Source organism: Harmonia axyridis, chromosome 4, assembly GCF_914767665.1.
Source record: "Harmonia axyridis chromosome 4, icHarAxyr1.1, whole genome shotgun sequence".
Classification (NCBI taxonomy): Eukaryota; Metazoa; Arthropoda; class Insecta; order Coleoptera; family Coccinellidae; genus Harmonia; species Harmonia axyridis.
The window spans coordinates 29,359,538-29,376,045 of record NC_059504.1 but is presented as its reverse complement, the minus strand read 5'-3'; positions in this window follow the sequence as shown (position 1 = coordinate 29,376,045).

Sequence of the window (16,508 nt, the reverse complement as noted above, 5' to 3'; positions counted from 1 at the left end):
TTACAGTCAATAGTTGTAGGACGAAATGCGGCCATCATGAACAAAATTTTCATAAACAAATAACAGCGCACTGTGGCATAACAGCAAAACAGCTGGGCATGCAACGCGTTCGTAAATTCATCCAATACGTTGGACCGAAGGATTTACTGTCGTAAATTCACTACAATATTAATAATACGCTTGAATCTGGATGTCCAACATATTGGACATCGGGACTCTAGAGGATATTCAAATTTTCCCGCCATGTAAATCACTCAGCGATGGCGGACTAAATATCGGCCATATTGTTGCCTTCATTTAGCACGGCGTTAGCACTTCTTATATATTTAGTATTCTGTGGTTTCTACCAAACACCTTTACAACTGCACAAGGACCAAGTTTCATACAACCACCAGAAAATCCAAAAAAAAAACTGCAAAGATGGAGAGAGAAGCCCCTACATGGACAACATTTCAACGTGGTGAACCAAAATCAATGTCGACATTGAAGCGTTTAACTATTGGCTCACATCAGGTGCGATGTACCTAGAAACGGAAGGTTTTCTTTATGACATCCAAGACTAAGTGATCGAACTATATTTGACGATCGATATGGGTGTCCAACGAATGAGACAACCAACATATAACAGGTCAAATTTTGTCAAGAAATTAAAATGAATATACAGGGTGTGGCGTAACTCATGGATAATCCTGTACTGGCGAATAGGGGAGGCCATGGCCGACCAGAAAATGTAGTTATGTTCAGTAAAAATATCATAGTTTTCGAGATATCGGACAATTTCATTTTTTCCTAAAAAGTACACCTTTACTCACTAATTTCAATGCTATGATCACAAATCTTGTTATCTCTTTGGGCATTGTTTTTTATTTTACTTTCAAATAGCTGTACTATGAGATAAACTACCAAATTCCTACCATTTTGCTCAATTTAGAAAAAAAAAGTAGGAGAATGTTTGCAAATTCACTTACTTTTTTCTTCAAGTTTCAGTCGTTATGGAGAAAAAAAATGTATTGAGACCTTTGTGAACATTTAATGAATGAATTGTCTATTTTATTGCGGTTCAGAAATGGTATAATACTTGTTATTATTTTATTGGGTGCTCGGACTACGTTTTATTATTACAACTGAGGTACTGGGTTTCTCACCATAATTTGACCCCCCCTTTAACTCTGTTACTGGAAGAGGTACAAAAAAATATTTTCTACAAAAGTTTCACGAAATTTACTAGTGTTTTCTAAAATGATTTCACAAAACGAAATATATACAGAGTGGGCAACATATTGATTGCAACTTCATTTTTTCAAATAGAACACCCTGTATATTTTTCTATATTTGACTAGCTCTTTTTCCCTTGATTTCGAATATTTAACATATGTTTGGTCTATCTCTCTTATTCTGAGTACCACAGAGTTTCAAATTTTAAGAAATACCTGGCTGCTCAGTAATCAGTTTTCAAGTGGTAGGCTGCGATAATTCAAAATGCCCTGCCTTGAAATGAAATCATCACGTAGAATTGACTGAAATAATAAAAAATATAGGTTCCAATAAGAAAATATTGAGTTTTGACGAATTTGAGTTGTTCATGATCTTCTGATAAACACCCTGTACACTTTTGGTCCAAACAGCAAACAATCGCATTGTTCTACGTGTTTGGAGAATCGAAAATGAAAAAGGTTTTATCGGAAAAAGTTTTTCTGTAGAAATATTAAAAAAAAAGTTAGGCCTGGTCATCATATTTTTTCATAATAATCCGATTAACTAATGAACTGTTGAGTTTTTTTTTAGGTATGGCGTACCTATTGCTGATATTGTTATCAAAAAAGCTACAATGATACAATAATGCCATTTGAAATGAGGAAGTAGTTTGTTTCCGGAATATCCGGAAGCTGTAGAGATCTGAAATTTTTAGGGAGGAAGATCATTGTCTCAAACCCCAATATTCAAATTTTCAGCTCATAATCATGATTTGTTTTCTAGAAACGTTTAATAGGCCATCGCGGTGAATCAGAAGTACTTTGACAAAATTCTGGAGGTGATTACTCACAATATTCTAATATGAATTGCCCAAATAAATATATGCCAGGAAACGCTACATTTCCAAGATACGAGGTTTTAAAAGTTTTATCTTTATTTTAATTTTTTTTTAAATAACTATTATTCATGGAAAATATACCCAAAAGAATGGGTATTGTTGAGGACAACGGATCTTCACATTTTTTATTTTGTAAGGCAATATTTAATGAAGAATATAGAAGAGGTTGGAACAAATGCAAAAATCACATACAACACACAAGAGGTTATTCAGGGATTCAATATTAGAATACCTACATAGTTTAGTTCCACTAAGGGTATTTTACGTTCAATTTCAAAAATCTAATTCGAAATAATGAATCGGATACAATTGTTCATTAAAAACATGAGTCATCAATTGAAAATTTCAGCTGAGGTTGATTTTCTCCAACCAATCCCAAAGGTTTATTATCGAAAACGATTCTCATCCTTCGTTTTTTCAGAGTACCCCATCTCAGTCGAACAATTTTCGAGTGAAAACAACGTGCTCCTGATTACCAGTCATAAGAACCCCATCATGTTCGATAATTGGTCCTTAAAAACCCCAAAAATTGAAGACTGCCGCCCTCAGTCAACTCGTTCTTGCATGCACCCCATCGTTGGAGCGACGGGCCCCATTAAAATATAACTTGCATGCCATAAATTGTCGATACAGAATAACGAGCTGGCTCGTGAACAGTGACTTTTCGACTGGAAAATCGTATCGTCTGAAAATGGCTATTTAAATTTTCCATGAATGGACGTGGGCCTTTTCACTGTTAGCCTTGTTATCGCCACGCATGTTTGTGCCGTTCTGGAATGGTCAACTGCTTCTCGACTGGAGTGATCTTAAAACTCAGAAATTGTGTAATCCACTCTGATGATGGCTGGTCCAGGCCTCTTCTGGACATCATTATAAAACTGGAAAAGGCAGAAGAGATGCTGAAATCGAGTATTGTGGAGCGTAAAATGTTGATTAGGTTCGTTGGATAATCGTTATGTTATGGGTACTTACTGGTTTATTATTTTCAATGATGAATCTTTGGATTTGTTTTGACAACAAAATTCAAATATTTTGTGCAATTCTTTTGCAATACGAAAATTATCAACTTTAAACAACAAAGCATGTCTAGATGTAATCTCAGTATTGGTAGAGACAATGTAAACGGGGCATCGTACATTTCAACGTATGATACAAGAGCACAGAAAAACCACAGTAAAAACTCTGTCTAGTTTGATATTGAATTGAGACAGATTTGTAGGTACAAAAAAGTAATTATGAACATATTTTTCTCTAATTCTGTGGTTATTCCGTTCATTCTTCCACATCTTGTAGAACAAAATCGTGCGAGAATATATCAGAAACGCACAGTTTTCATGGTTATATTTTATTATTTTATGTTGGTACTCCGAACTTTCCGCCACGGTTTTATCTGTCAATTCATCAATTTGCCTTAAAGAAATCAGTTCTGCCAACCAACATTTTTCAATGCAAAAATCACTAAAATATATTTATGGAAATATTTCATTAATTTCAATGAAAATGCAATGAATTAGAGAAAATAATGTATAATACTCGTACAGAAGGCTCATTCTACCACTCGTTCATTCCAAAACTCGCCACTTCGTGGCTCGTTTTTGAATTTTGAACTCGTGGAAGAATATCAATGCCTTCTGCACTTGTATTATAAATAACTATTCCAAACCATATCGGAATAGAGATAGTTAGTTTTGTATTGCTCATTAAAACAGAACAGTAGGTGTTTGGTGCCTTCTTTTAGATTTCAGCGTATATATGACAATGAGTAGGTATAGTATATCCAAAGTCACTTGAACTAGTCTATAAAAACGCTTGGCCAGAGATAATTGCAAAACAGTCATAAACCATAGGCGCACACTTTTCAAACCGTTGAGTTGAAAATAAGATTTTTACGTATGTATGGGACTCAGATGTCGATTCTTTCAGAAAATTTGTGACGTGAGTAGCTTTTTCTGTTACATCAAAAATGATAATATGTCATTCTACGGTGTTATATATGTTATAATATGTTATGTTATGTTATATATCAAGGAACGTTATCAACGATGGTGAACTGATCGTTGCATAGAATTATAAGAGCACGAAAATGTTTGAGATGAATTCGGATATGTTCTGTCTGAAGATAAGACAAACTAGGGTAGAATAGGTGCATGACCTTGAGATCCTTGAATGACAAATTAGCAGCTACGTTGCCGAATTGAATTTTATTTTTTCGTTATTGTAAGGCGAAATTTATGTCCCTCAGTGGAAGCAGAAGGCTAAATGATAATGATGATAATGATGTAGAGGGTGATTCACCGCGATGGCCTTTTAGACGTTTATGGCAAACTAATAATAATTTTGTGCTGAAAATTTATACAATTTCCTTTTATACCGGAAACAGAGAACTACTTTCTTATTTCAAACGGCACACCCAGTATATTATTGCATTATCAGATAGCTTGGTTGATGATAATTTCAGCAATATGGCAATACTTGAGTATGAGCTCAACGGTTCATAAGTTGAAGAGATTCCTATAGATATCTTATGAAAAGTTTTTTGCAAAAAACCTATATTTTTTATTCATTCAGTCAATTTTACGTAGGTATGAAATGAGAGGGGTCTCAAGCAAATCCTATACTTGAAGAGTTATCGAGGAAAACCTTGAACTAAGGAAAACTGCAATTTCTCATTGAATGGAGTAGTCTATGACTTCCAGAAAACATAAAAATCAACTAAAAAGTCGAAATTTCATGAATTGTAATAAATTATTCGTTAAGATGGTTGAAAATTCATAAACCAATAAAATTTTCAATATAAATATATATATATATATATATATATAGTCAATAGTATTTCCTTTATTTGGAAGTGTCAGGTTTTTAATGAACTTGTTTATTTCATATAAAAAAATATATAATTATATATTTTTTTATATGAAATAAACAAGTTCATTAAAAACCTGACACTTCCAAATAAAGGAAATACTATTGACTATTGAAAAGCAGGTAATTACCATGATCAAAATATATATATATATATATATATATATATATATATCAACAATTTTAATTCCCAATATACAACAATAGTTATAAGTATGATAAGGGGTGTGGGAAAATTGATAAGTGTTATAATTTCACTCTTCTTTATTTCATTTAGTCGACGTTTCGATCCCGATGGGGACCTTCTTCAGGACTCTACAATAGCAATAGAAAACAGTCAAAAACATGGCAATCACAAAACATGTAAAAATAGTACATACCGAAATACAGAGTTGTAAAGATCTTATTTGAACACAAATCAATAGCTCTCAAGAAAGCAATGAACAAGAACATCAACAAATTTAGCGAAAAAAGATCTGATATTTCGTTAGCACAAGAGTAGAAATCAATTATCATATGTAAATAAGGTAAACAGAAAAATCAACAAAATGAGAGGTTGTCAAAAATGTTGTCAACCAGACTTGCCACAGAATACACGCACATGACAAATGAAACATAGAATAGCATTAAATCACACTTGGTCGCAGTAATTCACTCTCACCGAACTCAGAACAAATGCGATTATTGAAAGACTCCATGAACCGAATCCAATCCCCTCTCACAGAAATAGTCCGGAACACAGATTTCATTATTACGTTATCCCGACTGTAGAACTTGTGAAAATATTCATTCCATTTGATCCGTCCAATTCTCTGCCACCAAACTGGTCATAATGAATCAAATAAGTATAGATGGAGCTAATATTGTTTACATCCCTTCTGTAATTCATAGAACAAGTGTGTCGTTTAATATGGTACATCTCTAAGAAACATCTTTTCTTTCCACTAACTGCACATTCAAGAATTTTGGTGGAATCATAATCCATAATGTTACGGTATTGATGGATAAGGATCAGTACATAGAGCTCTCCAACACAATTTTGCTCAATGAACAATATTACCAACTTCTTCCTAACAGAGATCCAACCATTACAATACAAGGTAAATGTAATGCATTGATTAAGCGATGGGTCAGTGGGGGCCACATAACACAAGTACAAGGTAAATTACTGTACATTTATAATTCAGTTCCCGCTAGATTCTACGGTTTACCAAAAATCCACAAACCCATTCTTGCCTTGAGACCAATAATATCATCTGTCAACACCCCCACTTCTAAACTGTCAGTTTTTGTTTCAGACATCCTGTCTAAATATCTTTCTTCCACCAGAAGTAGATATTTTATTGAAGATTCCTTTGCTTTTGCCCAATGTGTGAATGGTTTCCAGTTACCTGTTGATTATGTCCTGATCAGCCTGGACGTTGTATCTCTTTTCACCAACATTCCTGTAGAGTTGGCAGTCTCAGCTGTTGAGAACAAGTGGGATACTATCAAAAACCACACTAGTCTACCAAAAGAAGAATTCATATATGCCATTAAGTTCCTGTTTTCTTCTAACTATTTTCTTTTTAATGGTAGGTTCTTCAAACAGGTGCTCGGTTCCCCTATGGGTTCCAATTTCAGTCCGTCCATTGCTGAAGTAGTAATGGATTTCCTTCTGGACTGCATTCTTGTTAGCATTCCTTTTCACATTCCTTTCATCAAGAAATATGTTGATGATCTAATATGTGCTGTACCTAAAGACCAGGTTGCTTTCGTTCTAAACAGGTTCAACAGTGAACATGAAAGTATACAGTTCACGTTGGAGGAAGAAACAGCGAGTGGTGTCCCATTCCTGGATACAAGGGTGATTCGAACACCGGAAAATAGGCTGATTCTGGATTGGTACCGAAAGCCAACAAGTTCAGGGAGATACTTACACTATTTTTCCAATCATCCACATGGACAAAAGGTAAACATGATTTTAGGATTGAAGAATCGCATCGAAAAAGTTGTCCATCCAAGTCTAAGGCAGCAGAATCTGAGGTTATTGTTACAATTGATGCTAGAGAATGGATACCCAAAGAGGTTGTTGTCCAGATTGATATACAATACCACTCCTTCGAGACAGCCAACGAATGGAGAGAGGGGCGCATCCACCACTGTGGACACTGAGAACGTAGATAGAATTCTTTACCCTTCTATTCCCCTAATAAATGGTATGACTAATGCATTAATTAACCTCCTAAAGACCACACAAATTAAATTGATTCCGAAATCTTATTTTAAAATTGACAGACTATACAGTCGAGTGAAAGATAGGATGACTGTTGATAATATGAGTGGTGTGGTGTATTGTATTCCATGTTCAATATGTAGTGAGGTGTATATTGGTCAGACATCTCAGCTTTTGAAGAGAAGGATTGCTCAACACAAGAGCGACATCAAGAATCCAAATAAGATTTGTGCCCTAGCAGACCATACCCGGGACAAAGATCACCCAATGGATTATGATTCCACCAAAATTCTTGAATGTGCAGTTAGTGGAAAGAAAAGATGTTTCTTAGAGATGTACCATATTAAACGACACACTTGTTCTATGAATTACAGAAGGGATGTAAACAATATTAGCTCCATCTATACTTATTTGATTCATTATGACCAGTTTGGTGGCAGAGAATTGGACGGATCAAATGGAATGAATATTTTCACAAGTTCTACAGTCGGGATAACGTAATAATGAAATCTGTGTTCCGGACTATTTCTGTGAGAGGGGATTGGATTCGGTTCATGGAGTCTTTCAATAATCGCATTTGTTCTGAGTTCGGTGAGAGTGAATTACTGCGACCAAGTGTGATTTAATGCTATTCTATGTTTCATTTGTCATGTGCGTGTATTCTGTGGCAAGTCTGGTTGACAACATTTTTGACAACCTCTCATTTTGTTGATTTTTCTGTTTACCTTATTTACATATGATAATTGATTTCTACTCTTGTGCTAACGAAATATCAGATCTTTTTTCGCTAAATTTGTTGATGTTCTTGTTCATTGCTTTCTTGAGAGCTATTGATTTGTGTTCAAATAAGATCTTTACAACTCTGTATTTCGGTATGTACTATTTTTACATGTTTTGTGATTGCCATGTTTTTGACTGTTTTCTATTGCTATTGTAGAGTCCTGAAGAAGGTCCCCATCGGGATCGAAACGTCGACTAAATGAAATAAAGAAGAGTGAAATTATAACACTTATCAATTTTCCCACACCCCTTATCATACTTATAACTATATATATATATATATATATGGTCTTCCTGCTGAAACCACAAATGGACGGCTGGCTTCTGTTGTTGACTCTGTTTGTTTGTTGTTTGTTTCAGGTGTTGCTCATCCTAACACTTTTGCACCGTACTGATGAGGGCCTAAAGCCCGAAACACGTGTCTACGGTTAGCATTTCTCTGTGAGGGACTGTCCTTATCCTTTTGTGCTTTGTTTTATGAACAAAAACCCTCGTTATCCTTAACACATGTGATTATCCCGGGACTCGGATGTCACGCAGGTAGCTATAGCTTCCTACGTGGTGATGTTGGTTGTTTCCCGAAAACCCATTGGGTCTTCCTGCTGAAACCACAAATGGACGGCTGGCTTCTGTTGTTGACTCTGTTTGTTTGTTGTTTGTTTCAGGTGTTGCTCATCCTAACACTTTTGCACCGTACTGATGAGGGCCTAAAGCCCGAAACACGTGTCTACGGTTAGCATTTCTCTGTGAGGGACTGTCCTTATCCTTTTGTGCTTTGTTTTATGAACAAAAACCCTCGTTATCCTTAACACATATATATATATATATATATATATATATATATATATATATATATATATATATATATATATATATATATATATATTCTTTTGAGAAAGAGCAATACAAAATATTAATTTCAAACAATCAAGCATATGTGTCGATGAATCTCAGTATTAGCAGAGGAAATGTAACGGGGCATCATACATTTCAACGTATGATACAAGAGAACAGATAAAAACCTCAGCAAAAACTCTGTCTCCCCGTATCGGTGTAGTGACTGGTTTGTGTAAACGTTTACAGAATAAGCTGACATAATTTATATTGAAGGACTTCCTCTTCAACTAATTTTCAATTACGAATAATCAATGACATTTCATGAAATGTCGATAACTTTTTGGTATTCAGAATCAGAATAAATATTGAAAGATATATCAGTGACGGCTCGTCAGGGTCGGCAGGGTCGGCAGGGTCGGCCGGGCCGACCCAAAAATTATAGGAAAATATAACTTATACCGGCCAATATTTTCTTTCGGACCCACCTAATATTCGATTTCCAAAGCATCCAGCGTTGTTATTTCCTTTCATAAATTGTAACAAACACAATCGTAAATGGTTACTTTTCGTAACATCACCCCAAACAAGTTATTCCAGAATTGTACGTACCACCGTAACATTAGGTCTGAAATGTAACACAAATGTTACAATTATACAATTGCAACTCCTGGAATGTCACTGAAAGCATCTCATCACGTTAGGTCGGCCAAGAGCCGATGGCGGAACCAGCGCTACTGAGAGCGCTACGTAAAGGAAAAGATACTACGACATACGCCCAGAATACGACCACTCAGTAGAACGGCACAACAACTCGATGTTAGGTCGCTTCCCAATACACAGGGTCGGCTGGCCGGTTATCCTATTGCAAAAAAAAATATATATATATGTGTGGCCGACCCACATCTCGAGGGCACGAGCCGTCACTGAGATATATGTAACATATTATTAAAACTGTCCCGACTGATGGCAGGAAATGGTGAAATATTTCTATTTCCTATAAAATACTTGATTGATTTTTCGATCTGGCTACGTAGCTGCTAATTTGACGTATAAGAGCGTACAAGTCCATTCAGGAATTATTGACATCGAAGTAGGCCATGAACGTCTAGTCGCGGCTTTATTTCTGGTTACAAAAATATCACTAAAAATTGCTATGGTTCATCATAGAAATAACCAGTTTAAATTATTTTCATCATTTTTGTATCCGAAAGATCCTGAATTTTCGAAATTACGAAGGGACGCATACAGTCATGATTTTATAAATTGAAATTCAGATTATATAACGTAAAAATATAGAGAAATGCTATCTCATCAAGGAAATCCAACGAAGAGATATCTATTCATTTAAGAGTCGCCCATGAAAGATCTCATTGAAGATCATTAAAATATGCATATTCCTTTTCACCAAAGGCTTTTCAAAAATTGTTGCAAAATTCTTATCAAATAACTCTTATGGATCATTTTAACTGTGGTGTCTAAACTGGTGAAGAAAACAGAAAAAACTGGTTGATAAATTTAAATAGTGTAGCTTAGTGAATGGAAGAGCCATATCATAATAAGACAGAAATAAAATTCAAAGAATCCATTTAGTATATGAAAAATTTTGACATCACAGTTGTACTGTAACTTTCAAAATTGGAACCAATTTATCAGTCGATGTGTAAATTACTTTCTAAAGTCACTATTTATTGAAACTGTTCATGACATGAATGATTGATTAAACTTGTATGAAAAATATAGGTACTATTTGTACTCGAGTTTTCTGTTTTTTATTGAAATGCTTTTATACTAGTTTCTATTAAACTACATGAATTATTTTGCCCATAACAGCTTTAACTCACTCACTGAAAGCATTTTTGCATGAAATTATTTTTAATTTGTGAATTTTAAAATTTTATTGCATTTTATTATTATCTTCAAGTGGGTAAGATGTGAAGAAATTCTTGAAGTTACTCTTCTTAATATATTTTTCGATTAAATACTCAGTAAAAATTCTATAAAGCAATTGGAATTTATTAGATTTTTGGATTACTCATTGAAGAACAAAAAATAGATATAATAATACTTAATTTCAATATAGAATATAAATAAACTATAGATGCAATCCCAAGACTTTATTAAGCAATCCAATTATAAAATAATTCTCTCTTCATAGATTTATATAATCCTCATGATCACCACTGTCAAAACAAAACATCCAGGTAAAAATCCAAATATCCAGCATTCAAAATAGTGCTCCTTCTACTTTTACCCTTGAATATACTTGAAAAACATTTTGTTTTCTTTGTTTTGTTTGAAACCCCAAATCCCCCCCTGGCTACGCCCGTGCCTTTGGGTTGTGGAAACTATTAATGGTAGATTGAAAAATCAGTTCAATCAGTTTCGGTTTCAGAATCTTAATGTTGCTGCAAGTCATCTGTTTGATGAAATAACAATAAAAAATATAATAAATATCCTGGTGTCTTAAAAATCGCTAAGATTATCCCCTTATACAAGAAGAATGCTGTCGACGACATTATCGTCCAATATCTCTTTTGTGCACTTTATCGGAAGGCATAGAGAAGTTGGTGTTCAATAGGATGTTAGATTATTTGAATGAGTTTTCAATTATTACTGAAAGCCAGCATGACTTCCATTTCAGAAGAACGACCAATACAGCTGCTTGTGATTTACTTTGTTTTGTTTACTATTGCCTTGATGGCGGATGCTATGTTGCAGGGCTCCTATTCGATGAATCATGAGCATTCGATTGCCTTAATTTCAAGTTTATTCTGACTACATTATACAGCCTCGGGTTGAGGGGTGTTTTTCTCGAGTGGATCAAAGATTTTTTGAATAGGAGGTACTTCTATGTTCGTGAAGGCCAACAGGAATCTTCCAGATATCTAGTAGGATATATTGATCCCGCAAGGTTCTGTTTCAGGACCTCTTTTATTCATTTTGTTTATCAATGATCTTCCTGTCATGATGTATTCATCAATATTAGCCGAGATTGGGTAGTGCAGTTTTTTTCACTATTATAGACGTATCAAGTTGTTCTACCGGAAAAATATCTGATTTCCATTTATTATGACTTGTCCTATACCCAACATTGGGTCCAATAGGATCAATAAATTATTATTATTTCTTGGCCTACTTTCACCTAAGCGTCCTAAGCTATAACGTTGTGTTATGGGGAGGATTCTTCTCGGGTCATCGTGCATTCATTCCACAGAAAAAATCTTCTTTCCGACAAAAAACTTGGGGTTACTGAGAAAATGTTCAGTTACCATGATCACAATACAAGGAATAAAGATATTCTCTTTATTCCAAAACCTAGAACTGAATTTCAGTACTGGCCAACGTACCTACCATGGCCATAGATTATTCAATCATCTTCCAGAGAGAGTGAAAGTTTTGGATTACAGAAACTTTGAAAAAGATATTAATTATTAAGGAAATGTTATTGATAAATTGTTTTTATAGTGTCAGCGAATTCTTGAATTACTTTTTTGTTTGAGGATATGTACATATGTATGCATACAATAATAATGAAGAAGCAAATTTGTAACTGAAACGGAACATTTTGTGATTTACTTAGTTTTGTTTACGACTGCCTTGATGGCGGATCCTATGTTGCAGGGCTTTTTTTCGATGAATCTAGAGCATTTGACTGCCTAAATTTCGAGTTCATTCTGGCTAAGTTATACAGCCTTTGATTTAGGGGTGTTTTTCTTGAGTGGGTTAAGGATTTTTTGAATAGTAGGTATTTCTATGTCCGCATAGGACAACAGGAATCTTCCAGATATCCAGTTAAATTGGGGGTCCCGCAGGGTTATGTATTGGAACCTCTATTATTAATTCTGTTCGTCAATGATCTTCCTCTTCACGTCACAATGTATTCAGCAATGTTGGCCGATATCAAGATAGTTTTGTTTGCTGACGATACAGTCTTCATAATTTCCGCATCAAGTCTGACGGAACTCACAGCCAGGTGTGAACTTTTGGTGCGCTGTTTCACTGATTGGTGTTTTCGTAACTCTATAATTCTGAATGTCAATAAAACTGATCTTTTGTACTTTCAGTCGCGGGATATGGGTCGCCAGTTAATCTTGGAGCTTCCGGCGGGTGAGTTGAAGTGTTCCGAATGTGTGAGGTTTCTTGGACTGCAGGTTGACGGTGTTCTGAGTTGAAGGAACCACGTTGACTCAGTATGTTCGAGATTGAGTAGAGCATTTTTCGCCATTAGATGTCTCAAGCAAGTCCTTTCGGAGGAATCTCTAATTTGCGTCTATAATTCTTTGGCCTACTCTCACCTAAACTACAACATCGTGTTATGGAAAGGATCCCTCTCGAGTCATCGTGCATTCATCGCACAGAAAAAAATCATGCGGCTCATTTTCGGCCTTTCACCAGTGGAGTCCTGTAAACCCTACTTCATTTCCAACAGATTGTTGAGTTTTCCCTGCGTTTTCATATTCAATTGTTTATTGCATATCAAAAAGAACTGAAGGTTGCTGAAAAAATGCTCTGATTACCATGATTACGATACAAGACATAAAAATATTCTCTGTATTCCAAAACATAGAACAACTAAATTTCAGCACTCGCCAACGTACTATGATTGTTCAATCATCTTCCGGAGGGACTGAAAGTTTTGGAGTACAGAAAATTTAAGAATGACATTAAGGAATTGTTGTTGATGAAATGTTTTTATAGTGTCAGCGAATACATGGATTACTCTTTTGTTCGAGGAATTTGAATCTTTTGTTAATCAAATTTTCGGTTTCAGTTACTAATTTGTTTCTTTTTTTCGTATTATTATTATTGTATGCATATTTATTTTGACGTTTTCTATACAGTGTACTCTGTCCCAAGAAAATAAAGAAATATTATTATTATTATTATAATATTAACCGGATTCATATGTAGTTTAGTTTTCGACCTGCTTGCAGGTCTTTGCCATCGGTAATTTGTTTGGTCTTCTCAAGGGTGGAAAATAGTGATAAATAGGATCGAATGGACCATGTAACTTGTAGCCACGGTGTACATATGCCGGAAATCATATTAAAAAATAAATGGTATGAAATTATCTCCCAGATTATATTGATGAAAAATCAATTCCAACAATATTTCATCTTATTTTCAAGTTCTTAAAACAACACTATATCGTATTGTCAAGAACTCACATTAGTTTTATGCACGAATCAAATAAAGTAGATATTGAAAAAAATGATATACAAATGAAAAATTATATCTCTGCTCAGGTACTATGGAAGAATTTTCTTAGGAAGATATAATTTCAGCAGCCCATTCAAATGTTTGTACCCTCGAAGACTGACAAGCTATGTTTAATTTGATAAAAAATTATATGCATTTCGAAAACTTCTTGTTTCAATTTATTTTCATTAGCAACATACAGGATGAGATATTTGCAGTTGATTTCTTAGATTTGATTTCCATAATGTTTCAAGAGTTGTCTTAATGAATGAATAATTTTCCCTTCAACTATACATTTTAATTCACTTGACTTTTGCATATCTCTCTAATTGATTTTTGAACGGATATTGTTTTCATGATGAAATTATGGGTGAAATTATTTTTTTAATGGAGGGATCATGTTCAGTATTGAATAAGGATGTGGGATCCATAAAAGGAAATTATCGAAAACTATCCCATCTGAATTGAAGTAGAACATTTTTATTTGTCTGATTTTTTAGCGTCCTATTTACCGAATCAGGTATCATTATCTCATTTCAAATTCAAACAGAATTAATTATTTTATTTGCAAGATAACATTAATGGATTCAATACTTCAGTTTTCCTCACATCAGTATCAAATAAACTATTCTATTGAATAACATTATATTATGGTGTATTTTAAATTAAAAATAAATTTTTCATAATAATTTGGAGTTTCTTCCATGAAAATTATTCCAATTTCCTTTAGGTTGGCGATTAGCTACACATTAGGAAATCTAGAATTAAAAGAATTGCTAATGAAGTTTATGATGCTTTGTCTACAATCTATACAACTGAACAGAGCTAAAATATACATTCATTTTCCTATATTCTTCTTGAATTTTCTCTAGTTACGCGATCAAAATGAAATTTTGCATGGAGCTTGAAACTTCAAAGTGTTATTTATACAGGGTGTCCCATAAGTGGCACGTCACAGTGACACCGGAGGTAGGTCAGCTAAAGAGGGACCTAATCAGCCTAACATGACCCCAGTAAAAGATGCATGGTTTTCGAGTTATTACCAAATTACGTTTTTTAGTGAATTTTCACCTTTTTTAACATTGTCAGGGTAAGAATTCTGCTGGAAAGCTCTCGAAGCTTATTTTTTTTGTTGTAATGGAATCTTAAATAGTTATTTAAGATGACATGAGTATGATTCTGTCAAAAAGTTATGTGGATTTCCGTAAATTAATGGATAAATCTTGATTTCAATTGCTAGCAAAACGAGAACTTCGACTTTGGACACCTGCTGTGAAAAAAAAATCCTTGAAACAAAACGAGCAAGTAACATCAAAAAATTTGGCATTTTAGACAGATTTAGAAATGGTACAATACACGAATCTTATGCCCATAAAACTAGGTATTTTCATCATTTTACCGATGCCCTACTTAACTAAGTTGAAACTAGGAACCCCGCTATCAGGTAATTTTGCCGCTTGCTATGACATTACATTTGATACCGGGCTTTGTTATTATTTGTTAAAGTCACAATAGAGAAAAAGATGGATTAGGGGAAGCGAAAAAGGAATATTATCGAAAAAAAAGTTAAATTAATTAAAAACAGACTTAACTTTCGATTATTTATTTAATTCTTAAATCTAACTTACAGTAAATGTTCAAACTGTTTCCCTCGGACTCTAATGCATAAATGACACCGTTTTATAAAATTACGATTCAATTTTCTTAAACTAATTCCCGATATGGTCCGGGCTGCGTCGAATACGCGTTCACGCAATTCTTCCTCGCTTCTTATTGGTTTTGCATACACTTTGTCCTTTAAACATCCCCAATAAAAAAATCCGGTGTCATTTATGCATTAGAGTCCGAGGGAAACAGTTTGAACATTTACTGTAAATTAGATTTAAGAATTAAATAAATAATCGAAAGTTAAGTCTGTTTTTAATTAATTTACCTTTTTTTTCAATAATATTCCTTTTTCGCTTCCCCTAATCCATCTTTTTCTCTATTGTGACTTTAACAAATAATAACAAAGCCCGGTATCAAATGTAATGTCATAGCAAGCGGCAAAATTACCTGATAGCGGGGTTCCTAGTTTCAACTTAGTTAAGTAGGGCATCGGTAAAATGATGAAAATACCTAGTTTTATGGGCATAAGATTCGTGTATTGTACCATTTCTTAATTTGTCTAAAATGCCCAATTTTTTGATGTTACTTGCTCGTTTTGTTTCAAGGATATTTTTTTCACAGCAGGTGTCCAAAGTCGAAGTTCTCGTTTTGCTAGCAATTGAAATCAAGATTTATCCATTAATTTACTGAAATCCACATAACTTTTTGACAGAATCATACTCATGTCATCTTAAATAACTATTTAAGATTTCATTACAACAAAAAAAATAAGCTTCGAGAGCTTTCCAGCAGAATTCTTACCCTGACAATGTTAAAAAAGGTGAAAATTCACAAAAAAACGTAATTTGGTAATAACTCGAAAACCATGCAACTTTTACTGGGGTCATGTTAGGCTGGTTAGGTCCCTCTTTAGCT